At 48.6% G+C, this 14,675-nt stretch overlaps 1 protein-coding gene across 5 annotated transcripts in view; it reads left to right on the top strand.

Moving 5' to 3' along the window:
* Positions 1–14,675, top strand: part of ZMIZ1 (zinc finger MIZ-type containing 1) — a 706,997-nt gene that overhangs the window by 159,803 nt on the left and 532,519 nt on the right. The gene's annotated exons all lie outside the window — the stretch shown is intronic.

Here is a 14,675-nt window from a genome sequence, read left to right on the forward strand (position 1 = left end):
GGTCTCAGGCGGGGCCCTCTTAGGGTCCCCTGGCAGCTCCTGCCTCTAGAGGACACGTTTATTTATTTTTTTTAAAGCTGTGGGGGGAGAAGCTGTGGGGGGAGAGGGTGTTGATATCCAGAAAAGGCCGCCTGGCGGGGGTGCCTGTAACCCATTATGCAGAGGCCCCTCAAGTGTACAAGGCCTAAGGAGCCGGCAGGCGACTCCCTGCTGTTAGGCCACACCCCCTTGATGAGCCCCAGCTTGTTTTGCCAGCACTGCATGCATTTTCTAGCTCCCATTCTGCCATACCCCACTGTGTGGAAACATTACCACAACCACGTTTGATAAACATCAGTAATCACCACCAAGAGGCCTCCCTGGGATGAAAAGCCCCGCTATAAATACATCGGTTATCTAATAACGTAGGGAGAGCTCCCCTAGGTCGGCCTACGTGTTCTTCCCCCAACCTCTCCCTCCCCACCATTTTTTTTTTCATTTTGCCTAATATCCGGTGTTTTATAGCTTGCTTCATTGCCGGGTTTTCAAATGGTCGGCCCCAGTGGCCCTCTCGTTCTCCCACCCGACCCACCGCCACTCCGCAGAGCACCGCCGGGCCTCTCCTGCAAGGGCAGTCGAGGGTGTGTAATATGCAGTCAGTCTGGCACCTCCCCCAGCTAATGACTGACTAGAGGCGGCCTCTGTTGACACTGCCACTGCGTCAGAGCTCCCGGCTGTTAAAGATTTGCCAGGGAAACCGAGGGCTGGTACAACCTGACAGACCTCTTCGGATTACCAGTTTACCTTTTTTTTTTTTTCCTTCGGTGGGCCCCCTAAACCCCGACCTCTTGCTATGACCCGCGCTCCCCTCCTCCCGCTGTCTTTCTGCCACCGTACTTTGCACATCACCCCTCCCCCCCCCCCCCCGCCCAAGCCCCCACGCGCCCCCGCCTTGCATGCTGGCTTTCTTCAGCCGCCTTTGGTCCCCTGCTGAACTCGGATGCCTCTCTTGCTTCCCGGAAGCCGCGGTCTGTGTGCACACTGGGCCTTCCGGGTACTCCAGGGCTAATGGCAGTTTTTTATTTCGCAACGCTACCGCCATCAGGTTTTTGGAGACCGTGCCCGCACTGGTGCTGTCGGGAATTTGTTTACCTGTACGCGTGTGGGTAGGTTCGGTCGCGAGAAAAAAAAATGGATGGCTGCCACTACAAACTCATAACACGAATGGGGACAGTACAGCGGAACGTATTTTAAAATGCAAGAGCAGTGTGGGCTGCCGAATTGTTGGAGTGATTCGTTGTAATTTGTGTCCTGTTTTGGCCCAACGAGACCGACCCAATTGCGGGGGAGAGCAGTGGTGTTTCTTCCCATCAAGACCTGCATTAAAAACATGTTTTAAAATGGTCCACGTTGGAATTTACATGTTCAAGGCAAGCGGGTGTAGGGTAACGCATTAAATATTCCACTGCCTCTGTATGGCCGGACTTGTAGCTTTGTCTCACTCTCACTGCCCGAGCTCGGGCCTGCATCATTATCGTTGCCCCTAGTTCTGCTCTAAGCTACTCACTGACGCCCAGTGCTGCAAAACATCTGGAAGCCAAGCTACTAAGGACGAACATGCCCAAATACCCTGTAAGGTGGGATAATTCCCTGCCAGTAGGGACTAGGGGGTGCAACGTTTACAGCATTTGGGGCCCAGATCTAACGATCGATACTGGAATTAATGAAGTGGCATTAAAGAAGTGGCATTCCTATGCATGCTTGTTGCAGTTTAATAATGCTGCATCCTTTGCCATTTTCTGGGCTGCCAGCAGAAGCGAGCCTGTCTGAGCACTGCTGGTGGCAGCTTGCATGGTTCGAGGCTTGCTTCTACCTCTCAAACGCCAGTACGTTTATTATTGTTGGGTTTTGGACCCCATGGGCCTATATCATCTGGCACGTATGGTATGGTCTGCGACACTGGTTTCTATAGTCAGCTCCCACTCTATTTTTGCCACCCCCATGAAGAAAATGCTCTTATTTTGTATTGAAATCCACAACCGTCCCCCCGCCACCTGGTAAATCACAGTTTAAGGTCTATAGGTCTTCAACTATGTTTTAGCAATTTTTGTTACATGCCACTCACTGTCACGGTTCAAGTTCAGCCCCCTTATCTCAGTTCTTCTCCATGCCACTCACTGCCATCCACTCTGCCTTATGCCACACTTGTTGCTCCATTTATGCCCAATTTCACCCCATTGCTCCAGTGCTGTCCTTGTCACTCTTGTTGCCTTTGTTTCCCTGTAGCACTCGCATTGCCCCGCGTTCAGCGCCATTCCTCTCTTAACTGCCTTTGATTTTCTGTCCCTTCTTGCCCCGAACTCTGCCCGATGGCACCCCTCCTCTGATTGATGGGCATCAGGAGAATAGCTCAGCGGCAGCGTGCTCACCTTGGAAGAAAGTTGACACGGAGCACCACAGGTTTGTTCTCCGGGTCCGCGCTTAGAAACCTCGATGTTAAGCGCGTTCTATTATCATATCCTGCACATTCACACACAAACGCATACCCTTCTCCCCCCCTCACCCCACCAAACCCCTTTGCACCCTGGCTCTTCTCGTCGCCTCCTACTCTATGCGTGCTACATGCCCGGAAACTGGGTGACTGGTTGACACCTATCTTCTCCAGCATTGGATCTTTCATGGATTCACATGCTTAGAATATTCCCCGTCGTCAGACTGGGAACCCTCGGTACACATATATAGTCATTTCCTATAGGAAAAAACTTCCGACACTTGTGTGTCCTATCCACATCTACGTCCTCTCCGGGGCCGTCCACGCAAACCCCGTTGGACGTAATGGTATAAAAGGCCCCGCCCCCGCGGGTCCCGTCAGATTTCAACCGTCTCCAAAGATAGTGGGATCTCCTCGCGTAGTCTCTACTGCTAGATTTTTCGAGTTGTCGAACTCCTGTGAGTTTGTTTATTTTTTTTTTCGGAATGTCGGGAACACCTCTATTTCGCCCGTGTGCCACGTGCGGGTTAAAGAAGGTTTACGAGGGGGACGGCCATTTAGACTGTATTTATTGCCTCCACTCTCACCACTCGGCAGACCAGTGTGAAATATGTAAAGGTTTTTCCCAGAAAACCCTGAAGGATCGAAATCGACGGCTGGTATCCTGGTTAAATGACGGTGCGGGAGCGTACCCTCAGTCAGAAGTGGGCTCTGTGCGCAGCGTGGCCTCCGCAAAAACATCAGGAGCCCCTCGTCGCCCAACTTCGTCGGAACCTCCGGCTAAGAAGTCACGACCTGTGGAAAAGGACGTTCCACGAAGTCCCTCTTCTAAGGACTCTTCTAAAGACTCTGCAAGAAAGACATCGTCGTCAACTTCGTCGAAAAAAGGAAAGGAAAGGCCTAAATCCTCCTCGGGCGATCAACACAGATCAGCCACGAGTGGAGATTCGGATAAACGCAGGGAGAGCGCTGTGAAGGCGGGACCGCCCAAACCACCTGCAGGCACAACGACGACGAACCGGTCGGTGTCCTCACTGCCTCTGACGCAGTCGATTTCACCGGTCATCAACCCGGCGACGACCTCGGCAACGATGGCCTCGTCGACGGAAGTTCTGGCCTGGAGACCAGAAGTATTCGATATGGGGTTGCCTGACACATTGCTACAGGAACAGGCAGCGTCAATTGCCTCGAAAGAAGACGACGGCTTCAGAATTGTGAGCCCGGAGGACCTCGGTTTACGAGCCAGGTTTCCATCAGGAGCAACCTGCTCTCAGGTGTTTACTCAACCTCCAAGCTCTCAGGCGACCCTGTCCATGGAGGTACTGTCCTCCTTACACTCGCTGCTGAAATCGCTAGACGAAAGGCTTCCACCTGTACCGTCGACACCCCCCGTCGCCCAACCAGATCTATCGGGGTTCCAACTGTTCCAGCAATCCAGGAGGAAGGTGAGCTTTCGGACTCCCTATCTGACCATGGGTCAGCGTCAGATATATCCCTCTCACCATCTAGGGATCCACCCTGTGTGTCGTCTGTGGAAATGGAAACACCAAAGAGTCCCACTCACCCATCACCACCGGACGATATAGGTGCTTTTCATTCCATGATGGAAAAAGCGTGCAAGGAGTTTGGCCTGGTCCAACAGGAGGAGAAAAAGGACTGTTTTCTTTTTGACCATATGGGCAAGAGTAGACGCTCAATATTCTCAATACCCATTTAAGACCATGTCTGGAAAGAAGGTGTTCAAACCATGCGTCGCCCATTTTCTGAGCCTGCTGTCAAAGGCTGCATTGAAAAGAAATTTAAAGTACCAGACTCTACACCGAAGTGTCTTTCGGCTCAGCCTACACCGGACTCGGTGGTGTCGTCGTCGGCGGCGACGAGAAAAGCAAAGGCCCAACATAAATGCTCTACGCCTCCAGATAATGAGGCGAGGCGCCAAGACGTGTTTGGTAAGGAGGTTCTTTCTGTGGGGGCCTCAACAGTGAAAGCAGCTAACACCCTGGCGATTGTGGCCAGATATGACAGGGAGATGTGGCACAGACTGGCACCTATTCTGGACCACCTCCCGGAAGAACATAGAAGAACGGCTATGTCCCTGGTTCGAGAAGGCGAAGAAGCATCTAATCATGCTATTAACATAGCGGTGGACCTGGCAGATTCGGGTTTTAAACAAATAAATAACAGAGTTGTTCTAAGACGCCAGGCTTGGCTTAAGTGCACCAACTTCAGACCCGAAGTACAGTATAACGTTTTGGACATGCCCTTCGAAGGTGATCTTCTTTTCGGAGAAAAGGTGGACGAGGCCTTGAAGGGCATGAAGGTTCTCTCCAGAGTGGTAAGCCCTTTCGTTCCTTTCGTCCCTTTAGAGGAGCATCTGGAAACTCAAGATTTTCAGCAACCAGGGATAGATCTTTTGGTAGATCAGCGTATCCTTCACAAGGATATAGACGCGCCTCTCAGACCACAAGCCGGCGCAGAAACTTCCAGTCTTCCAAGAGACGACCAACTTATTCGTCGTCGACGGGCAAACAGAAAGACCAGCAATGACGGGAAGAGTACCGTTCTGGGAGGAAGAGTGTCAAGCTGCATCGAGGAATGGGAGGCCATCACAACAGATCAGTGGGTTTTGGACACTGTGAGGTACGGACATTCCCTACTATTCAAATGCAAACCTCCAAAATGTCCACCAATACATCTATCCCAGCCGCATCTAAACATCTTGAGGCAGGAGGTAACACTCATGTTACAGAAAGGCGCCATCGAATTAGTCCCTGCATCGCAGAAAGGCCTAGGGGTATACTCACAGTGTTTTGTGGTAAAGAAACCAAACGGAAAATGGCGCCCTATTCTCGACCTGCGAGACCTCAACAAGACCCTACAGAGTCAAAAATTCAAAATGCTTACACTGCAGGAGGTGATCAAATCCGTCCAAAGGGACGATTTTTTGGTGTCACTAGATCTACAGGACGCGTACTTCCACATTCCGGTGTGTCAAAAATACAGGAGGTTTCTGAGGTTCATGGTAGGTCAGACACACTACCAATTTGCAGTGCTCCCATTTGGTCCTCCCCAAGAACGTTTACAAAATGTTTGGCACCTGTGGCAGCCTGGCTGCGAAAAGGAGGGCATCATGTATACCCGTACCTTGACGACCGGCTTCTGAGGGGATCCTCCCCAGCGTCGACCAACGACAGCGTGCAAGCCACCTTACAACTTCTGCAACAACTGGGGTTCGCAGTGAACTTCGAAAAGTCTTCTCTAAAGCCCTCAAGGAGCTTTAAGTTCTTGGGAGCTCAATTCGAAACCCACTCGGGAATAGTGAAACCGTCCCTAGACAGAATATTGAAGGTCAAACAACTGACGAGTCAACTTCGCCTACAGAGCACATTTTCCGTGAGAAAATATGTGGCAATCCTGGGTTCCATGGCTTCGTGCATCCACCTGGTAGCAAACTGCCGATTTGTTCATGAGGCCGCTACAGGAGTTCCTGTCGGACAGATGGAAACAGGCCACGGGCCGGTGGTCAGACAGGATAACCGTCGACGACGAGGGGGGTCATCAGATCCCTCCAATGGTGGAAAATCTTTCACAACCTGGACAGAGGGGTTCCTCTACAAGAGCCGGAATTTCAGAACACCATCATCACGGACGCCTCCCTGACGGGCTGGGGAGCACACATGAACGATCATCAAACCCAGGGCAGATGGTCTTCGACCGAATCGCACCTACACATCAACATGCTGGTACTGAGGGCAGTGAGATGGGCCTTAAAATCATTCCTTCCACATATCAAAGGATCGAAAGTAAGAGTGCTGACAGACAACACGACAGCCATGTTCTACTTGATAAGGCAAGGAGGCACCAGATCCAGGAACCTTTCAGCGGAAGCTCAAAATATCTGGCACTGGGCGTTGAAACACAACATATCCTTAGTGGCTTACCATCTCCCGGGTGTGAAGAATGTGCAAGCGAATTCCCTGAGCAGGACAATGGCTCAAATACATGAGTGGGAGCTGGACACCGGTCAGCTACAAATAATCTTCGAAAGGTGGGGGACCCCCTCAAACGACCTCTTCGCTACGAAGGAAAACAGGAAATGCGAACAGTTCGCGAGCAGATGGCCTCAAAAAGGATCCCTGGGGGAAGCGTTCTCGTTTCCTTGGACGGACAAATTCCTGTACGCTTTCCCTCCGTTCCCCCTTATACGGAGGACAATCCAAGGGATTCGCAGGTACAAATGCCGGGTCATTCTAGTGGCTCCGTATTGGCCGAGACAACCATGGTTTTCCGACCTCCTACATCTGTCGTTGGTACAGCCTATAACTCTCCAGAAAGTGCCGAACCTACTGTCCAGGGACAAGGGAACGGTGTGGCACCACAACCCAGACAGCCTCAACTTAACAGCATGGCTCCTGACTTTTCAGAGTTTGGCAACTTGAAAGTCTCATCGGATTGCCAGAGAATTCTACAGGCGGCTAGGGCCCCTTCGACTAACAAATCATACATATGCAAATGGCGAAGGTTCTGTACGTGGTGTCAAACACAGCACAAAATCCAGCCTTTAGAAGTAACCCCTGAACAAATTCTTCCGTATCTCATTCACCTAGCTGAGAGTGGGCTGTCATCATCGTCCATCAAAGTGCACTTGGCGGCCATTTCAAGGTTTACGAGGAGGAGACAGTCTCCACCATTATTCAGTGACAGACTGGTGAAACATTTTATGAGGGTCTCTTTAGAACTTTCCCCCCTGCGAAACGGTTCCCACCGTCGTGGAGTCTAAATGTGGTGTTGGCTGCCTTAATGAAGCCTCCATTTGAGCCAATGTCCTCTTCATCCATGCAGTTCCTATCTTGGAAACTGGCTTTCTTAATTGCCATTACATCGGCTAGAAGAATGTCGGAATTACAGGCATTGGTCATAGATCCTCCATATATGAGATTCTTTAAGGACAAAGTAATTTTATCAACCAACCCTACTTTCATCCCGAAAGTACCGACCGTCTATCACAAGCACTCGACCCTGGTCCTTCCTACTTTCTTTGCGTCCCCGTCGCCGACGGCGAATAAAGCCCTTCATACTCTGGACGTCAAAAGGGCGTTAAAATTTTACCTACAAAGGACGCAAGATATCAGAACTACCAGACAGTTGTTCATTGCCTACGGTCCGTCGACGAGGGGAAGGGCAATCTCCAAGCAAGGTCTGGCTCGTTGGGTCTCTTCAGCAATTACTTTTAGTCACTCCAAGGCTGGGAGACCCCTACAAGGACGCCCTAGAGCCCATTCCACGAGATCGACAGCCTCCTCCGCGGCTCTATGGGCAGGAATTCCTCTGACAGACATCGGCCAGGCGGCGGCATGGTCAGTTCCACACACGTTTACACGCCATTACTGCCTGGAAAGGCAGCACGCGGATGAGGTACAGATGGGAAGGGCAGTACTGCGCCATCTGTTTCAATGAGGTAAGCCAAATACGGTGAAGCTGTTTCTTGCCTTGCCTATGTTTGTTCCCTTGATCTTATTTATGTATTACGAATATGTTTATATCTGTAAATATGTTGCTGCTTACACACATGTATACATATTTGGACTGAGAGTGTTTTCTTGTAAAAGTAAGTTACATTGCATTCTCACCTCCGTCTTCGAGGATACTGCTATACAATCTATTCTAAGCATGTGAATCCATGAAAGATCCAATGCTGGAGAAGGGAGTACTTTCTTACCTGTAACTCCATTTCTCCAGCGTTGGTATCTTTCATGGATTCACATGCGCCCTCCAGCCTCCCCGGATTGCAATGTGCAAGATATGTGCATAAGCAGGTTTCCCCTTCTACTTTGGAGGGTCCGAAATCTGACGGGACCCGCGGGGGTGGGGCCTTTTATACCATTACGTCCAACGGGGCTTGCGTGGACGGCCCCGTAGAGGACGTAGATGTGGATAGGACACACAAGTTTCGAAAGTTTTTTCCTATAGGAAATGACTATATATGTGTACGCAGGGTTCCCAGTCTGACGACGGGGAATATTCTAAGCATGTGAATCCATGAAAGAAACCAACGCTGGAGAAATGGAGTTACAGGTAAGAAACTAGTCCCTTCTGGTTCCCTGATTCCTGCTTGGTGTGTGATTGGTAGGATGTGGCGAAGAACGATGGTCTGGAGGGTTTCCCAGAGCAATGCCAGATGTTAAGATTAATTCAAAACCTTCTAGCCATCACCTCTTTTGTTTTGGATGCCTGACATTGATACCTGGCATGCCCTTTTCCGTGTATCCCTTGGGCACAGACTGGCCGACCCCAAACTCTGTTGCGCGCTGAGGACTCGCTGAACTCTCTCAGGAGCGCTCTTAACGCCGATGCCATTGATGGAATCGGAGGCTTGTCGACCAAGAATCGCCTGTGAACGTAGCTAGTGTCATGTCAGAGCTTTATACAAGGGTGATGAATCTGGTATACACAGCCCTGGTCATTGGACCTAATTTTCCCGGATCTGAGATCTGGCAAAATGTCTTCTTGGCAGGGCTGGACTGGGAAGTAAGAGGCTCTGGACATAATTACAGGGGACCAAAAGAGACCCTGGAAATAAAGTTCAAAGTGGCCCCATGTGACACAGTTTCAGCAAGCCCTATGCTTTTCCTATGAGAACATTTGGAAATACCACACAAAAGAGGCCCAGGGTGCAGAGGCCCTCCGGGAAATCTCCAGAGTTCCCTAGAGGCCAGTCCACCCCTGCTTCTCGGACGCAGAGCCCTTCAAGGGTTTTCATTACAACCCCACCGCCCCTTCTAAAAAGCTGGGACTAGAAAACACATTTTCAGGACAAGGGGACAAACACGTAACCACTAGATCACTTGAATGTGTGGTCAAAACGCACATAAATATGCTTGTTCAGTTTGTATGTATTCTGCAAAAAATATTTACGCAAGCAATGTATGTTAAAAGGTATGCACCGTTTTATACTTTGCTTGCAACATTATTGGAAACGCACCTCCTCTCTTGGATTATTTTCCAGGTGTTACTAATGAATTAATCTCCCGAAATAGAAATATATGTGTGGGGGGAGGCGGCGGTTTAGAAAAATCACCTGCTTGTTTGTTTTATTTATTTATTGTGCTCGCCGGACCCTGAGGTAGCAGGGTGCATGAGACCAGGAGATTTACAGCTTGGTTGCAGAAGTTACAAGTTACAGATAATGGAAGAAAAGCAATAAATACTTGGCTCCACAGGGTGAGACATGTACAAGTGCAGTCAATGCGCAGACAAGCAGTCAACCTATGACTGGCGTATACATAATAACGGGTCAGTCTATATCAGGTGCAATGTATGTGGAAGTACGTAGGGAGATGCTGGTTTATATAGCATTCTCAGTGAGCCATTTTATTGTGTTCTTTCTGAAGTTGTTGAACGTTTGGTCAGATCTAAGTGCATGAGGTAGGGCGTTCCACAATTGAGCTGCCTTGACTGGGAAACTGGATCCTCCAATAGTGGTTAGTTTAAATCTGGGCACTAGAAGGCAGTTAGGGCTGGCTGTTCTAGTGAGTCTAGTAGGATTTTTTCTATTAAATCGTTCTGTTAGGTAGCAGGGGCTTTATTATTTAGGCATTTGTGGATGAGAGAGGCAGATTTAAGGTTGATTTTTTTTTTGTTTTATTTTTTTTGTTTTATTGTTTTTTTTTTCTTGGGTGGAGAGCCATTTGTGTTTACGTCTCATTTCAGAAATATGTGCTCTTCTAGGGATCCTTGGGGCTGCTCTAAGTGCATTATTTTGGAGCACTTGTATTCTGTTGATAATTTGTTTGGTTGTCCCTATGTAGAGGGAGTTACAATAGTCTAATTTTGATAAGGGCTCTGGCTAGGATAAGACAATTGTCATCTGATAAGAATTGTTTCCCGGCTCGTATTAATTTGCATGTATAGGCCGTGGAAGAGGCCAGTGAGTTCACCTGTTTGGTAAGGGATCGTGTCGAGTCAAGGTAAAAACCTAGGGTTTTTACTTCTCTGGCGACCATAATAGTGTTCCCATCGATGATAAATGCTGAGTAGTTTCAGTTTAGTTTAGAGATGTGAGCTGCAGTGCCCAAGATGATGAGATCTGTTTTGTCATTGTTCAAGCATAGGCCGTGGTAGGCCATCCATGCTTGAACAATGCTATAGACTCTGTTCACCAAAGCCAGATCTTCTCCATAATCCCCGGTAAGTGGTAGGAGAATCTGGGCATCGTCTGCGTAGTTGGTGTAGGTGATACCCGGATCGTCAAAGAGTGGCTTGGTGAAGATATTGTAGAGTGTAGGCGAGACACAAGATCCCTGGGGCACTCCGCAGGTGATTGGTATCGGGTCTGCTGCCGCTGATGGGGAGAACACCCTCATGGTCCTGTCACGGAGGAATGATTGTATCCAGACTATAGCCTCCCCTGAGAAGTGGGCCGCAGAGTCCAAGTGATTACATAGGACTCTATGGTCCACCAAGTCAAAGGCGGCTGAGAGGTCTAGAAGGAGGAGGAGGGCTAATTTACCCTTGTCTCTGAGTAAGTCTATTTGGGCCTTTAAGTCGATCAGGGCAGTCTTTGTGCCATGTTGAGGTCGGAAACCGGATTTGCGGACGCCAAGGAGATGGTTCACCTCAAGGAAGTTCTGAATTTGGGTGTAAGCTACCTTGTCTAGTATTTTTAGTAAGAAAGGCACTGTGGTGATAGGTCTGTAGTTTGTGGGAATGGTGGGGTCCAGTGTTCGTTTTTTCAGAAGGGGAAGAACCCAGGATTCCTTTAGGTTGCGTGGAATGGTACCTGTAGTAAAGGAGGCATTGATAAGTTTTGTGATGAAGGGGGCTAGATCTCTAGCCGCGTCCTTAATCAATTGTGCTGGGCATTGGTCGCCTTTGTAATTAGATGGTTTAAGAGCCAGACTAGTTTTATCCAACTCGATCACTGAGCCCTTAGAGAAACGGAATTGGGTAAGTTCTTTAGGTTTAGGTTTAGGTATAGGGGTTTTGTCCCAGGGAGTTTGGGTTTGGGCTGGTAATGAGGCTTTCTTTAGGGCAATTTTAGTTTGGAGATTAGACACTTTGTTGGTTAGGGCCAGCTGTATGTCTGTGCACCAGGTTTTATCTTTGATGGAGTCATCCTGTACTGCAATATGAGTTTCCAGTTCATTTAGGATGGAGAAGAGCTCCTTCATGCTGGAATTGGCTTGGGAAATCCTATTATACGTTTCTTGTTTGGCTAGGATGATATCCTTTTTGTATTTCGTAGAGATGTTTAGTAGATTGGTTTTGTTTCCAGCAGTAGGATGTAGGTTCCATACCGTTTCACATTTTCTTTTCTGTAGGCTTAGGTTTTTTTAGGTAGAGTGTAAACCAAAAGTTCAGGTGATTTTTTGGTTTACTGTTCCTAAGTTTAAGCGGAGCAACGCTGTCGAGAGCGGTGGTCATAGCATTATTGAATTCCTCCACTAGAAGGCCTGGGTCAGTGTGGTCTGGTAAAGAGTTAAGTTTAGGTAGGATAAGGAGCAAGATATTGTCTGCTGTGATATATTTGTTGAGTTCACCAAGACCCCAACCCACCGCTCGGTAGCTGAGGGGGATCCAGGGATCCCAGAGTTGATCATCTCCATTTCCAGCCCCGGGTATGCAGCACATTTCTAACAACAAATCTCACATGGAAGCAGAGTTGTGTCCTCCAATGTCCCACTTCTTCCTTTTCCCTTTGGGATTTCCTGCCAGCGTTTCCTCTCTGTGCAGAATCCCCATTCCAGAATGGGGGCTCATTGGCTGGCCGCTGTCAAGCTCCACACAATTAGTTCTGATGGTTGCCTCTATAGCTCTTATTGTCCCGGGGAAAAGCCATCCCGAAGCCTCCTGAGTGTTTTCACTTGAGGTACGGGCCTAAAATGTTGGATGAATGATTTAAAGGGTCTGAAACGGCGGTATTTTATGCAGTAATAATTCTTCACTATGCGTTCCATCCATTTACAATGACGCGTTGGTGTGCTGATAGCCTTCAGACGCCACCGGGCCCAGAGTTGTGCACTACACGCAGAGGGGGCGCGTAGTGCACGTCTCGTTGCCTTCTCATACAGGTATAAATATAGACCCCGGACGCCAGCGAACAGGAAGCGTTGCGGAGGAGGAGCAGGGTTGTCACCAAAAATGGCGGATCCGTTATTTTTAATAATGCACCCCTTTAAAGGGTGATTAGTGCCTTGTTCAATAGGAAAGGCACAGTTGAGAGGCTAACTTTGGTGCCAATCGGATTCTACACAAGCCCCTCCCACTTATCTTAGTTCCAGGCTTTCCACAATGTCAAGGTGCCTTTCCAAAATGAGCGACGCGCTACATGAAACCACATACACAGCACCCTTCTGGCTCCTCCCAAAAACTTCAGTTAGCTCTGAATTTTTTCGAAAGTGTGCCTAATCCATTGAATTCCAGAAGAACTTTTGCCCAAAGCTATTGCAACATATTTGCATTCAATGAAACTTAATATCCTTTTGTGGTTTGGTGAAAATCAGTCCAGCAGAAAATTTTACATCTGGGGAAGAAAATACTTATTCATATTTTGACTGCTGCTGCTAATATCACCAGACACATTTTGCATCCAGAACACTGTTCTTGTATTGGTTGATTAGAGCAGCCTCTGCATTCACTTACAAGGTGTCTACCATGTTAAGGCTGCTGAACACTTGGCTGGGGGTGTTTTTTTAAAAAAAAGAACTGGGTGCGGGTTGCCCCCACAGCAGTCTTTGACCCCAAGGATGGTGAGAGTCTGACAAGATAGGTGGAACATGCTCTCACTTGAGAAAATCCGCGGCACATTTAGCGGTGTTTGCTAACGGGTTCAGTTTGTTCAAAAATAGGGAGGGCATGGCTGTTCACTAAATAAGTGGCGAAGTCTTGTGGTGATGGACATGAAACAAACAGTTACAGGACATTTTGTACTGTTAAACACCAAAAGCAGTTTTCGAATAGCACCGTTTTTTCTGGAGGACCAAAAAGGAATCTGGACATCCTTGGGCACTGTTCCTTCAGTGCTGAAGGCCATCCCCCGGGTGCAGAGCCTGCAGGCTGTGCTCCGAGAAGGCACTGTGGCCAGAGTCTCTGTGCCAGTGGCATGGCTGATGGTCCTGCTTGGGCATAACCCCCACAGGTTGAAGCCGGAGGCCATGCTTTGCTGGACCGGGCATAGAGAGAGCGCAAGAGAGACACCCCCACTCCCTTACCTCACCTGCCAGGGGAAAGCCGAACACCATATCCCTGGCATCGAGCCTGCTGAATGCCAGGCACTATGCACAGGAGATTGCTTTCGGGCGATGCTCTTGTGGCACTGTAAGCCGCGCCACTGCACCGGGAGGATAGGCTGAGGAAATGCCCTTCGAGCCCTGTGGCTAGGGGTAGGTGGACAAAGTACATCAGTAGATAGCCCATTCAATCTGCTAAAACTTTGGTAACGGGAAGTTGTTTTTCTAGCAGTTTTAATCCATCCGCATTTTAGATCCTTGGTTGACGAGTGAAGCGTTGGCCCATAAATGAGCACGATCCAGGGAAAGCAAAATTGATGTGTGTGCACCACGATATTAAAGTCTCCCCTGGGCTCTGCCAACAAATCCGCAAAGGCCGGCCTGTATTGAGTGAAATGAGGGGAGGTCCAGAGGCGAATCTAGTACAAAACAGTTTTTAATTATATTTTCTCCGCAATGCATCCCTGAACTGGATCTGTTAACAAAATGTTCTTTGGTGTATTTAATGGAAGGCGCAAAGATTTTATTAAATGTTTGTCAATTAACACCAAGTTAGAGTGACTATGATAGCCCCATAGCTCAGAGCCATATTGGGCAGCAGATTTTGCTTGTAAATTGTAGTCATCCAGTGCCGGCAAAAAATGGCCGCCCCTCCAATTGACCAAAAAAAATGTAATATTGGGTTAGATATACGTTGAATCCTCGATTCAGCTTTGTCAATTTGCCTCATCCCCTTGCAGATATCCTGGAAATCAATGGCAAGGTAATTGAAGACATCTACTTGCTCAGTGGGCGTCCCCTTGATTTCTGTAAACAATCATAGACTTTTGGCCCTTTCAGTTATGCGAAAAACCATACTCTTCATCTTCCCTATGTTGATTTCTGAACCCAAATCTTTACAGGTTTCATGGAAGACATTCAGTTGGGCCTTTACGACAATAGGTGTTCAGTGATAACATAACAGAATCGTCCACGTA

Source organism: Ambystoma mexicanum, chromosome 8 (assembly GCF_040938575.1).
Source record: "Ambystoma mexicanum isolate Mex_15411 chromosome 8, UKY_AmexF1_1, whole genome shotgun sequence".
Taxonomy (NCBI): Eukaryota; Metazoa; Chordata; class Amphibia; order Caudata; family Ambystomatidae; genus Ambystoma; species Ambystoma mexicanum.